Genomic DNA, 10,259 nt, shown 5'->3' on the forward strand with positions numbered 1-10,259 from the left:
CTGTTTAATATCAAACATATCTCGCAGTTTAGCAACAATAGACTGTGCTTTACAACACTCACTTTGGTTGTTAAATTTAGGCTTTTAGGGAGGAATGAATGACGCTGGATGGAATGCCGCAGCAGTTATGCGGCATAACTCCTTATTTTTCAACATCTGTCATTTAGGCCCTGTTTACACCTGGTATTAAGATGTATTTTTGTCATTCGTATAACAAGCTGACGAGGAAGACACTCCTGTTTAAGCCTAATATACGCCTCTTTTGTCCACTTTCAACATTTCTGTCCTGCTTTCTTCGAGGGGAGAGTCTATGGGCTTTTTCAGATCCTTTGATCCATTGGACGAAATGAGCTCATGCAATTTATGAATGCGACACATGAAACAGGGATATTCAAGAAATGTTCTTGAAGTTTCTTCACATCAATGTTATTGATTTCTGCGGTCAATAAAGCGCCAGAGCATTGAAGGTTTTCTGATGAATTAGAATAATAGACAGAACAATATTAACATCTTTACCAGAGAGCCAAAGTTGTACTAATGTGTAAAATGTGCCTTGTTTTGCTTAATGTGTTTTTATCTGTTGTAAAAGCCCCTATGGACAGGTGTTGAAAATTAGCACATGTGCTATAACACTTTAAACAATGCATCTGGTTCGTCCAATGTTATTGCTATGTCCATATAAATTTTTTTTTTTTTTTAAATAAATAAATAAATATATATATATAAAATGCTCTTTGTGGAACTTTAAAAACTTCTTTCTGGCATTACATTGTAAAAAACTTTCTTGTTTTGCCTATGTGCTAAATTGCTGGTGCTCATATTGCTTCACCCACAGTATAGCAATCTGCTTCCCCTTTAAAGCCACGATCCAACCACTGCAATAGTGTCCATCAAGTATTTTGAGCCATGTGGTCCCTATCTTGGCTCTGTTGATATTCTTTGTGACACATCCTTATCAGGATAAAAAAGTGGAAATGCAACAGTGACAGCTAAATAAACATTCAGAGCATCTCATCCCAGTACTCCCGAAAGATTTCCTGCCAGAGCAAGTGGCTCAGGAAAGAGTAAAACTGCAGAAGTCTCATTTCCATAGCGACAGCAGAATAAAGAGACCTCGGGGCAATCTCGCGCAAGCTAATGTAGTGGTGACCCTAGAAAGCGAGACGCGGATTTGAAATATATTCAGTAGCTATGTTCCAAAACCTAGTGAGCTGCCTCGCTGTTTAATGCCTAAGGCAGCATAACTGAACCATCATAATTGACTCACCGTGTCATCGGATCTGATAATAAGAGCCCACAAATTTCATGTTGCATGTATGAATTAAATTATGAAGACTAAGGGTTTGGAGATGCTTTTCTGTGATCCATGGGTTGAGCAAGCTGTTTTTTTTTTTCAAAATTTTTTTTCAAAAAGAACAGGGTGGGGACAAAAATGCAATACGGCGAAAAATGATGCCCATGTTCACTACTAAAGACATTTTTCAATTTACCATTTAGTTTTATTGTTTTAATTTAAAAAAAATATACATATTTAGAAAATGTTGCAATAAAAATGTTATTTTATTAATTATACGTGGCATAATTGTTATATGTTAACTATGAAGGGAACAGAATTACATTTAAATAAAATAAATGATACTGTTGGTATCCCATTCATTGGTTTATTTCCTGTTTTCCTGTTTTTAATCTTATAATCCATCGCAGTGTACAAAACAATCGTCCTGGCAAGAAATTGAACACAGCAAAAACATTACAGTACTATTAATACTGAAGTCCTCAGATTTTTTTTTTTTTTAATACAACTAATAAATATAACAGAGACGCAAGATAGCAGCAGCTGTATTTTTATTAAGCAAGTGCGAGCGAGTCCGCGGTATAATACGACCATCATAAAACATTTAGATACCCAGATAGCAGTATGTTATTCAGCGTTGCTATGACGACAGTCCTTATCAGGGAGTAACACACCTGACCTGGCAACTGACCAATCGGAATCAAGTATTTCACAGAGACATACAATAAGGGGAAATAAATAAGGGGGGAAAAGAATAAAAAAATATTGAGTTAAATAACACACTCTTAATTAAATAGATTTTTTTATATCAGTATTTAAGTTATTTATAATCTCTCACTTTATGCCCCTTTGTCTTCACTGAGGTCAAACAGTGTTTTCTGGGTTTGACATTAGGCTACAACCAGCCTTACCTAGGCTATGTTTCACCCGTTTCAATTGAAACAGGCCCCGCCCTCCAAGGGGGGCCCCAACAGACCAGCAAAATCCCATTCATTTTCTCCGTAGGATATTGATTTTCAGCCATAATGTCTAAACCATCCAAGGTAGATTGACCATGAGCTACGAGGTTGTGAAACGAAAGTTCAACGAAACAAATCTACGCCCGCCGCCCGGTGAGCTGTCCACGGCCCATCGTTATTTATGATAAGTTCGGTTCAGTGTCAGTCAGACACTTTTCTTCTTTGCTTTTGTTAAATAATTTAAGTTGAGGGGATGTTTGAGCTGTTTTTCAAAAGTCAGCCCAGACAGCTGAAAATATTTTGCGCAAATCAATTAAGCAGTGAAGTTTCCCTGCGTGAAAGGGCGAGGCTTATTCCAACGTAAAACACTGTATAATTGTATATAGATTTAATCAAATAAGGTTGGATTATTTCTATGCTGAGCTGTTCATGAAGCTGAAAGTGCACGTAATAAAATTATATACCATTGATGCAAACCAACAAGAATCCTTGCTTTTTCTGCTCTATTATGTTTATGTTTTATGTGGGTAGGGCCCCATATTAGTTATTGAAACGGGCCCCCAGATGCTTAAGGCCGCCGCTGGCTACAACTTGGCCAAAATAGGAATTTTGAAACGCAGCATATAGGGCCGTTCACACAGAACGTGTTTTCTGCGCTACTTTTCCATTATTTTTCCATGTATACATGCGCTAGACGTACATCTTTAACAGTTGCGCTCGCATCTTTTGCAGCATCTCGCGCATGACACAGCTTTCTAAAGACGAGATTTGTCAACAACAGTTAGTGATTCTTCAGGAAGCATAAACTCATCACAGAGTTTACCGGTGTTTTGGAACTGATGTGTTAATGGTCTCTTACAGGTAAAAAAAACAGCATTTTTTAATTTACGGGTAAAGTCGTTCTGGAAATGTTACGGTAATTTACCGGGATTGCTGTGTGAAAGGGGCTATTGACTTATCTTCTATCATAGCACAGGGCTGTTGAGTGCAATTATTTTCCAGTAAACGCACAGCTATGAAGTAGTTCTAGGTCTGTCGACCACTTTGCTAAATCATTTCAGTTGTTTCCTTAAAGGGGTCATATAATGCCATTTTTGTACAAGCTAGTATGATTCTTTAGGGTCTAAATTAAAAGTTTGTAATATACTTTAATTACAAATTCTCATTAGTATTGTAAGAAAACACTTATTTTACTTGGTCAAAAACAGCTCTGTTTTCAGCACGCCGTTTCAGTGCATATGACTTTAAATGATAATGAGCTTTGCTCACCCCGCCTCTCTGTTCTGTGTGTACACCGTTTGTAACACAATAACACAATAACACAATAACCATAACGCGTTGTTCAGTATAAACGTGGGATTATGAATTATATTGAGAACATCATACATAGAAAACATGCCGTAATGTACCCTAAGTGGTACGCATTCATTGTGAAGCGTGCAGCTAGCGATTTGCAAAGATATAAATATTAATATAAAGTTTAATAAAACGTTACACTCACTTCAGTTGTTCTAGAGGTTCAGCAGGAACACGAATAGCTGGTACCGATCCTTTTTTCATGAGCAGCTTCTTAGCAAAACCAGCTTTATACTGACCCTCGTTTATAAGCAGTCTGGTGAGAAATGATTCGCGCAAACATGAGAGCATTGACATGCTCGCGGGGAATATTCCCTTCGAAAACAAACTCAGCCACTGCGTCTTCAGCGGTTCGGATTTAGGAACATTAAAATGACTGCTGTGTTCGTTATTACACCCAAGAACAGAACAACACAATCGCTTAGACGCCATTCTGCTCATAGACAGTGCTCCAGCATATCAACAATGACCGCGCCGGTCCGCGCAGACTATGATTGACAGCTCCCTCACGAGCGAGGGCGGGTCTGTGTTGAAACGTTGCTGTCAATCAACAATCGTGGGAGGGGCGTCCGACCGTGTGACGTCACAAGGTCGAACGGCTTGATTTGAGACAGAAGAAAACATATAAGGAGAATAAAACAAAAACACTGGATGGATTTTTATCATTTTATGATGGTTGTGTACAGGCACTGCCAACACACATTTCAGTACAATCAACTTGTAAAAGTGCATGTACCATTATATGACCCCTTTAAAGCAGTGCTTAATTTGTAAATTAATAATTGCCGGATCAAAAACAGGGTTAAAATTTAAATCAGCAATTAAAATAAGGCACTGTGACCCACACTGAACATACAAATTCAGTTTTCCTGGAACATACAATGACGTGGTGATGGCACAATTATAAGAACGTCATTCACAAGTTTCTGCACGGCCCTAACTACAGCCTGGTGTATTGTTCTTTCATGTATATAGCTACGCTGAGATATCCTTCAGTGGATCAGTGATCTTCTCCCTCACTGACGATGTTTTAGCATATCATTACCAGTGAACTAACAGGGGAGTCTCGAGAGATACCAGGTTACCCCGGTATACTGTACTGTTGATATGAAAAATCGAGTAGATTTAGCAATATAGCGGGTGTATGATGTATATTACGATGTTATGATGAACTATATGCCTTTCTCCACTGATGTTCTGATTTGTTCAAATCGTTTCTGGTGATTGTTAGAAGGCAGCTGTCTGACTCTGAGAAGGCGAACGCGCGAACATGGTTTGTATAACATTAGCAACATTATTAACTGTTTGATAACATAGTCAAGCAAAAGGCTAATCATATTAATTACCGTTATGTGTCCGCCGTTGTAAAGAGCGATACCACTGTGCAGCGTTTACCTCAGTACGTTGGCAGAACGGATATTAGCATATTCATAGATCCGCGTATACTAAATGAAGCAAGGGTGTAGAGCTACATTCAAGCTATTTTAGGGCATGAAGATATTTTTTTCACAGGACCATTTTTTAAATGAATATTTTGGTGATCAAAGATGAGTTTTGAGGGATACAAGTATTGACTACAGGGGGACTTTAAGAAAAAACTTTTAAAAAATCGGACAAATGTCATAAGACAACTGAACAATGTCTTGGTGTAGTAACCGTAGTATAAGCAGAATAATTGACTCCAGTCTACTAAATTATTAAAAAATAATGCACACCTGATGTGTAACTCTGCTTTGCATCGTGGCTGCATTACCACCTCTGGTGTGCATTGTTTAATTCAACAGCCCGTCATCAATTATTCCTTACTTAATACATTTCAGTAGAATTAAATATACATAGGCCTATATTTACAATCTGCATTTCTGAATCATGAATAAATTGTTTCACTGAGCTTGTCGCCGTGCATTCTGGGATTGACTTATCTGTGAAAAGCACATGCCAAAAGAATGTGACCAAAACTCTTTCAGGAGCATGTCTAGGATTCCTATCAGCATGAAGACTGACATCTGGATAGGCAGTGGAGCAGGTTTTGGAACAGAGCTGTTGTGTCCTCACAAGACTGGGATGAGCAAAACAGTCCATCCAGGAAAATATCACAATGACACGGTGGACGGTTTGAAAACCTGGAACAGTAGCGGCAGCAGGAAGATTGCACAATAGAGAAAGAACATTCTAAAAGGAAATGAAAGCTAAATTCTATTCTCTTCTGTTCTATTGGTTTTTGTAGTCCCCGGATATCTATATTCTGCAAGGAAGCGACCATTGGGCTGAAGGGATGTGTCTATCCCTCAGGACGGATTTAGAATTGCAGAAATGAAGGGTTGCCGTCACTGAACTTCCCTGCGCCTTGAGTTTTTCCACTGACATCTCTAGGGATCAGCATGAAGACTGCTCTCAATACATGTCATTACTTTCTGGCCCCATTATGCTTCTGCAAGCACCTAGCAGTCACTATCTGTGCGTTTTATCTCTACACCCTTTCGAATTCAGTGGAAAGCATGGTCCGATCCTGTAGAATACAAGTAATTGCATGGTGAAAACACACAGAACAGCACACGCATGCAGAAGCCAAGAATCCCCCTGAATTGCGAATGAAGGAGCCATGGGCTGTTTCCCCAAGTTCCTCATTGCCACCATTCATTCAGTATTCATGTATTCGCACAGATTCGCCTTGATCTCGATCGTGTCGGCAGACAGCATGAATCAAGTATTCATCTTTCATTTTAAATGAGCTGTTATGAATTTGGATGGATGAGATTTTGGGTCAAAGCTGCTGTGTTGTTGTTGATATAATAGGTGAGATGAGATATGGCAATAGAAATAGAAAATAATAAAAAGCGAGCAATACAATGAGAAATGGGGCAGCAAAATGATGAAAGTGTTACACTCATGCTATCAGATCATAGAATTAATATATGGGAGTGTGACTGCGGAACACCTAAAAATGCAATTGTTCAAATGCATGAAATTGATTTGTGCATGTATCAAAAAACTAGATTTTTACATTTTCTTAAGGAAATGGTGTGGTGCTTATCCATACAAGTTTTCATCACAATGCTTGGATACTGATAGGAAATGTTCATGTTTATTAAAGCTCCAGTCTGTAACTTTTTTAAGTTAAAAATAATCCAAAATAATTATATTAAAAAAAAAACTTATTCTGCCAGTGGTCAAAACTATCTGCTTGCCATAGCTAGATTCAAAACGGTTAGCTTGTAATAATGATTTTAATTCCAGTGGTACTGGTGGGTTTCCGCGGGAAATTCGAGCATGTCTTTGCGTCATGACGTCACACCCGTACACATAAAGAAGGAGTTTCGGCTATAGCCGGCTATACTGCGCGTGACGAGATGTTTAGATGTATAGGCTTTTCTCGCAGCACTTTACATAATTAAACTTATGGCATCCAGAAAGATCCAAACAACAATCATCAGTGTCAACTGGAGATTCAGCAGTTATAAAACCCAAAAGACTTCGTACTTCGGATTTAAGGTGGCTAGAGAAAGAGAAAGAAACCGTCTCATGCGAACACAAGGATTTAAACATCGGCGGGGCTTTTGAAAAGTGCGTGAACTCCGTGTTTTGAAGGGGTTCAAAACGGAAGAAGAGACGGCTTTTTTCTGCTGAACAAGTAAGACATTTCAATAGTTCAATCGTGTAACAGTACGTTTTCTTAATTCACACAGTTATGGAGTTTCCTTTGTTGTGCCTTTCTCGTTTTGCTATTATGGAGAATATGAATTCTGAACTACACAGGTAACCATAAAACACATTAAATTTAACATTAGTCACGCAATGCTGATGTTGTTAACATGAACAATTTGAGAACAAAGTAGGCTATAATTTGCACGGTTGCTGTAAATCGCGTTGATTAAATCTAACGAAGCTTATCATGTCGAATGCTTTTTCCCCCTTAGTTGGTCAGAACAAAAATGGATTTTACTTACTTGTTCAGAAGACATTTTCTTATGAAAATTCTTATGTTGGTCAAACTTTCAAAAAGTGAATCTGTGATTCTGTATGACATTATATCCACACAGCGCGGTGACTGACAGCAGCACTCGCCTCAAAGCACTGTGTTCATCCGCGCTGTTTCATGCCGATTTACAACCCACGTAAAGATAATAATTCCGCGAATCACTGCAGTTACAGATTTCGAACACAGAGAGATGGCGACAAAGAGGAAAAGCTACGGACTGCAGCTTTAATGTGAAGCTGCTTTGAAACAATCTGTATTGTATAAAGCACTATATAAATATTTGTGACTTAACATAGCAGAATACGGATAATGAAAATTTGTATATAATTTCATAAAATTTGGTAAAAATCAGTCTCCGAATGCATTTTCAATTAACTGATTCCAATGAGACTTGGGTGCATCTGATCATGATCCATTCATTAAAAACACATATGCCGGGTGTAAAAGGACCTTGGAAGATTTTGAGTGGTTACTTACTGGGCCAAGAAAACAAATCTAAACCCCATGTCTCTATGATATTCAGGTCTTGTAAAAAATTAGCAAAAGAGTGTAAAAATGAAAATTTTTAATGCTAAGTTCTAAGGGGAAATGTCATGTTATTTTACAGTCTGTTAAATGTACAGTTTTTGGAAGTGAAAAAGAGCAAGTCATCTTATAATTTACAGTGAAACACCGCAAATTGACAGTATTGTGCCATTAATGCCAGAATTCCCTGCGTGACACTTCGCATTCATGGTTTTTCAGTTAAATAATTGTTTCTTCTTATAGTAAATAGTATTAACCTCAGCTTGAGGAAAAGCTAGTGATGAACTTTGATTTATCACGTGACACTCTCTTTACCACCAGAATTGCAAGATATAAACTCACAATTGCGAGGAGGAAAAAAAGTGAGAACTGTGAGCTGACTTTTTTTTCCTCTCAGAATTGCCAGTTTATATCTTGCAATTCAGAATTTATAACTCCCAATTGTGCGTTTATATCTCACAATAAACTCGGAATTGAGGGAAACATTCTGAATTGTGAGATATAAACTCACAATTCTGAGAAGAAAATTCAGAAACATAAGATAAAACGTCGCAATTACCTTTTTCTTTTTTCATTTTACTATGCAGCAGAAACAAGCTTCCTTTAATAGGCCTATACAGGTTTTTACCGTAAATTTAAGTTCAGTTTATACAACTAAAATGTTTCTACCATATATTTATATGGTAATTTTCTGGCAACCACAGCTGTGTTTTTTTAACCATTCATTTAAGATTTTTTTTGTTGTTGTTGTTGTTTTACAGCTTGGGAGCCATTTAGAATAGCTTCTCTCTTCCATAGGATGAATATGGATATGAAATATGGCTCTAAAAAAGCACCAAATGACAAAATGTTCAAAGGCGTGTGTGTGTGTGTGTGTGTGAAAGGAACAGCCTGAAATTGAACTTATTATTCACTAAATACCTTGTCTTGAAAATCTTGCTTGACACTTGACAGCCATAGCTACAATTCACTTTCACTGCATGGGAAAAAGCAGCCTGGACATTCTGCTATAAATTACTCCTTTTGTATTAGACAGAAGAAAGAAAGTCAGGTCTTGAAAGACATGTGGGTGAGTAAATGAAGACAGAATTCAATTTTTTGGCTAAGCTGTATATTTAAGGTTTTTTAATTTGAATCGTATACTCAAGCACATAGCATGTAGCTGCCATGGACGTTCACTCCACTGTAGCTAATTGCATCTGCACACAATACATTCCCCTCTTATTCCATTCCCTCATACCTTACAAAACCACAAAAGGCAGCAGCCAGCCACCATTGTGGCGGCACAATGCGGGTATGCTTGGCTGGAAAAAAAGCCAGCCGTCAATTGATCTCAGTGGATGAATTGGTGCACCCCAATGTGCAAGATATTCAGCTGGGTTGGACCAGCCCTGTTTGCAGCTCAAGTATCATGTTTGCCCAAGCTCATTAAGTGTTCAAGGCAATTACAATGGATAGGACTTCTGGCAAACCTCAGCAGATTAATAATAATTTGTGAAGCGTCTAGTGAGGTGTGGAACATATTGCTGGTGAGAAAATGATTTTGCAGGCGGCCAGGCTTGGATGCTTTTAAATGCCACGCTATGTGTGATGAGGTCCAGAGCTCATATTCAAAAGCTCTCCAACATAGTGAACATACCACATAAGCATGTGTGTACAGGTATGTGTATATGGGTCATGTGTGGCATGAATTACCTGATCCATGGCTAAATTGCATTTCCTGGTTGGTCTATCTTTCATCATGCAATCTAATGTGACTGCTGTTTTAGCAGGATGAATATTGCGAGCAAATTTCAGTGATGATAATGTTTTTAACAATTAATAATGTCACTAACTTTAGAGAAACAGTATCACTCTCACATTCTCACTCATCTGCAAGTACAGGTTTTTAAAAATTACATATTTAAGATTTGAAGTACACTAGCAGTGCACATTCACATACAATTAAACTCATTGTTTGTTGTTTTATGTATTTCATGTATTTCCATTAATAAAACTAAATTTCACTTGAAGCTGTTAGTGAGGGAAAAAAACTACAATCCCATGAATCATTGCGAAGAGCAATACCTTTATAAGTTATCGTTCAAAATCTATTTTCCTTCAAGTTTTTACTTCCGACCGTTGCGCTCTATAGACCAATTTTGAG

The 10,259-nt window shown here is 37.8% G+C and overlaps 1 protein-coding gene across 1 annotated transcript in view; it reads right to left on the bottom strand.

Moving 5' to 3' along the window:
* Window positions 1-10,259, bottom strand: part of plch2a (phospholipase C, eta 2a) — a 153,798-nt gene that overhangs the window by 121,598 nt on the left and 21,941 nt on the right. The window lies entirely within an intron of this gene.

The sequence above is a fragment of the Rhinichthys klamathensis genome, unplaced genomic scaffold (genome assembly GCF_029890125.1).
Source record: "Rhinichthys klamathensis goyatoka isolate OS25496 unplaced genomic scaffold, OSU_Roscu_1.1 h1tg000040l_1, whole genome shotgun sequence".
NCBI lineage: Eukaryota > Metazoa > Chordata > Actinopteri > Cypriniformes > Leuciscidae > Rhinichthys > Rhinichthys klamathensis.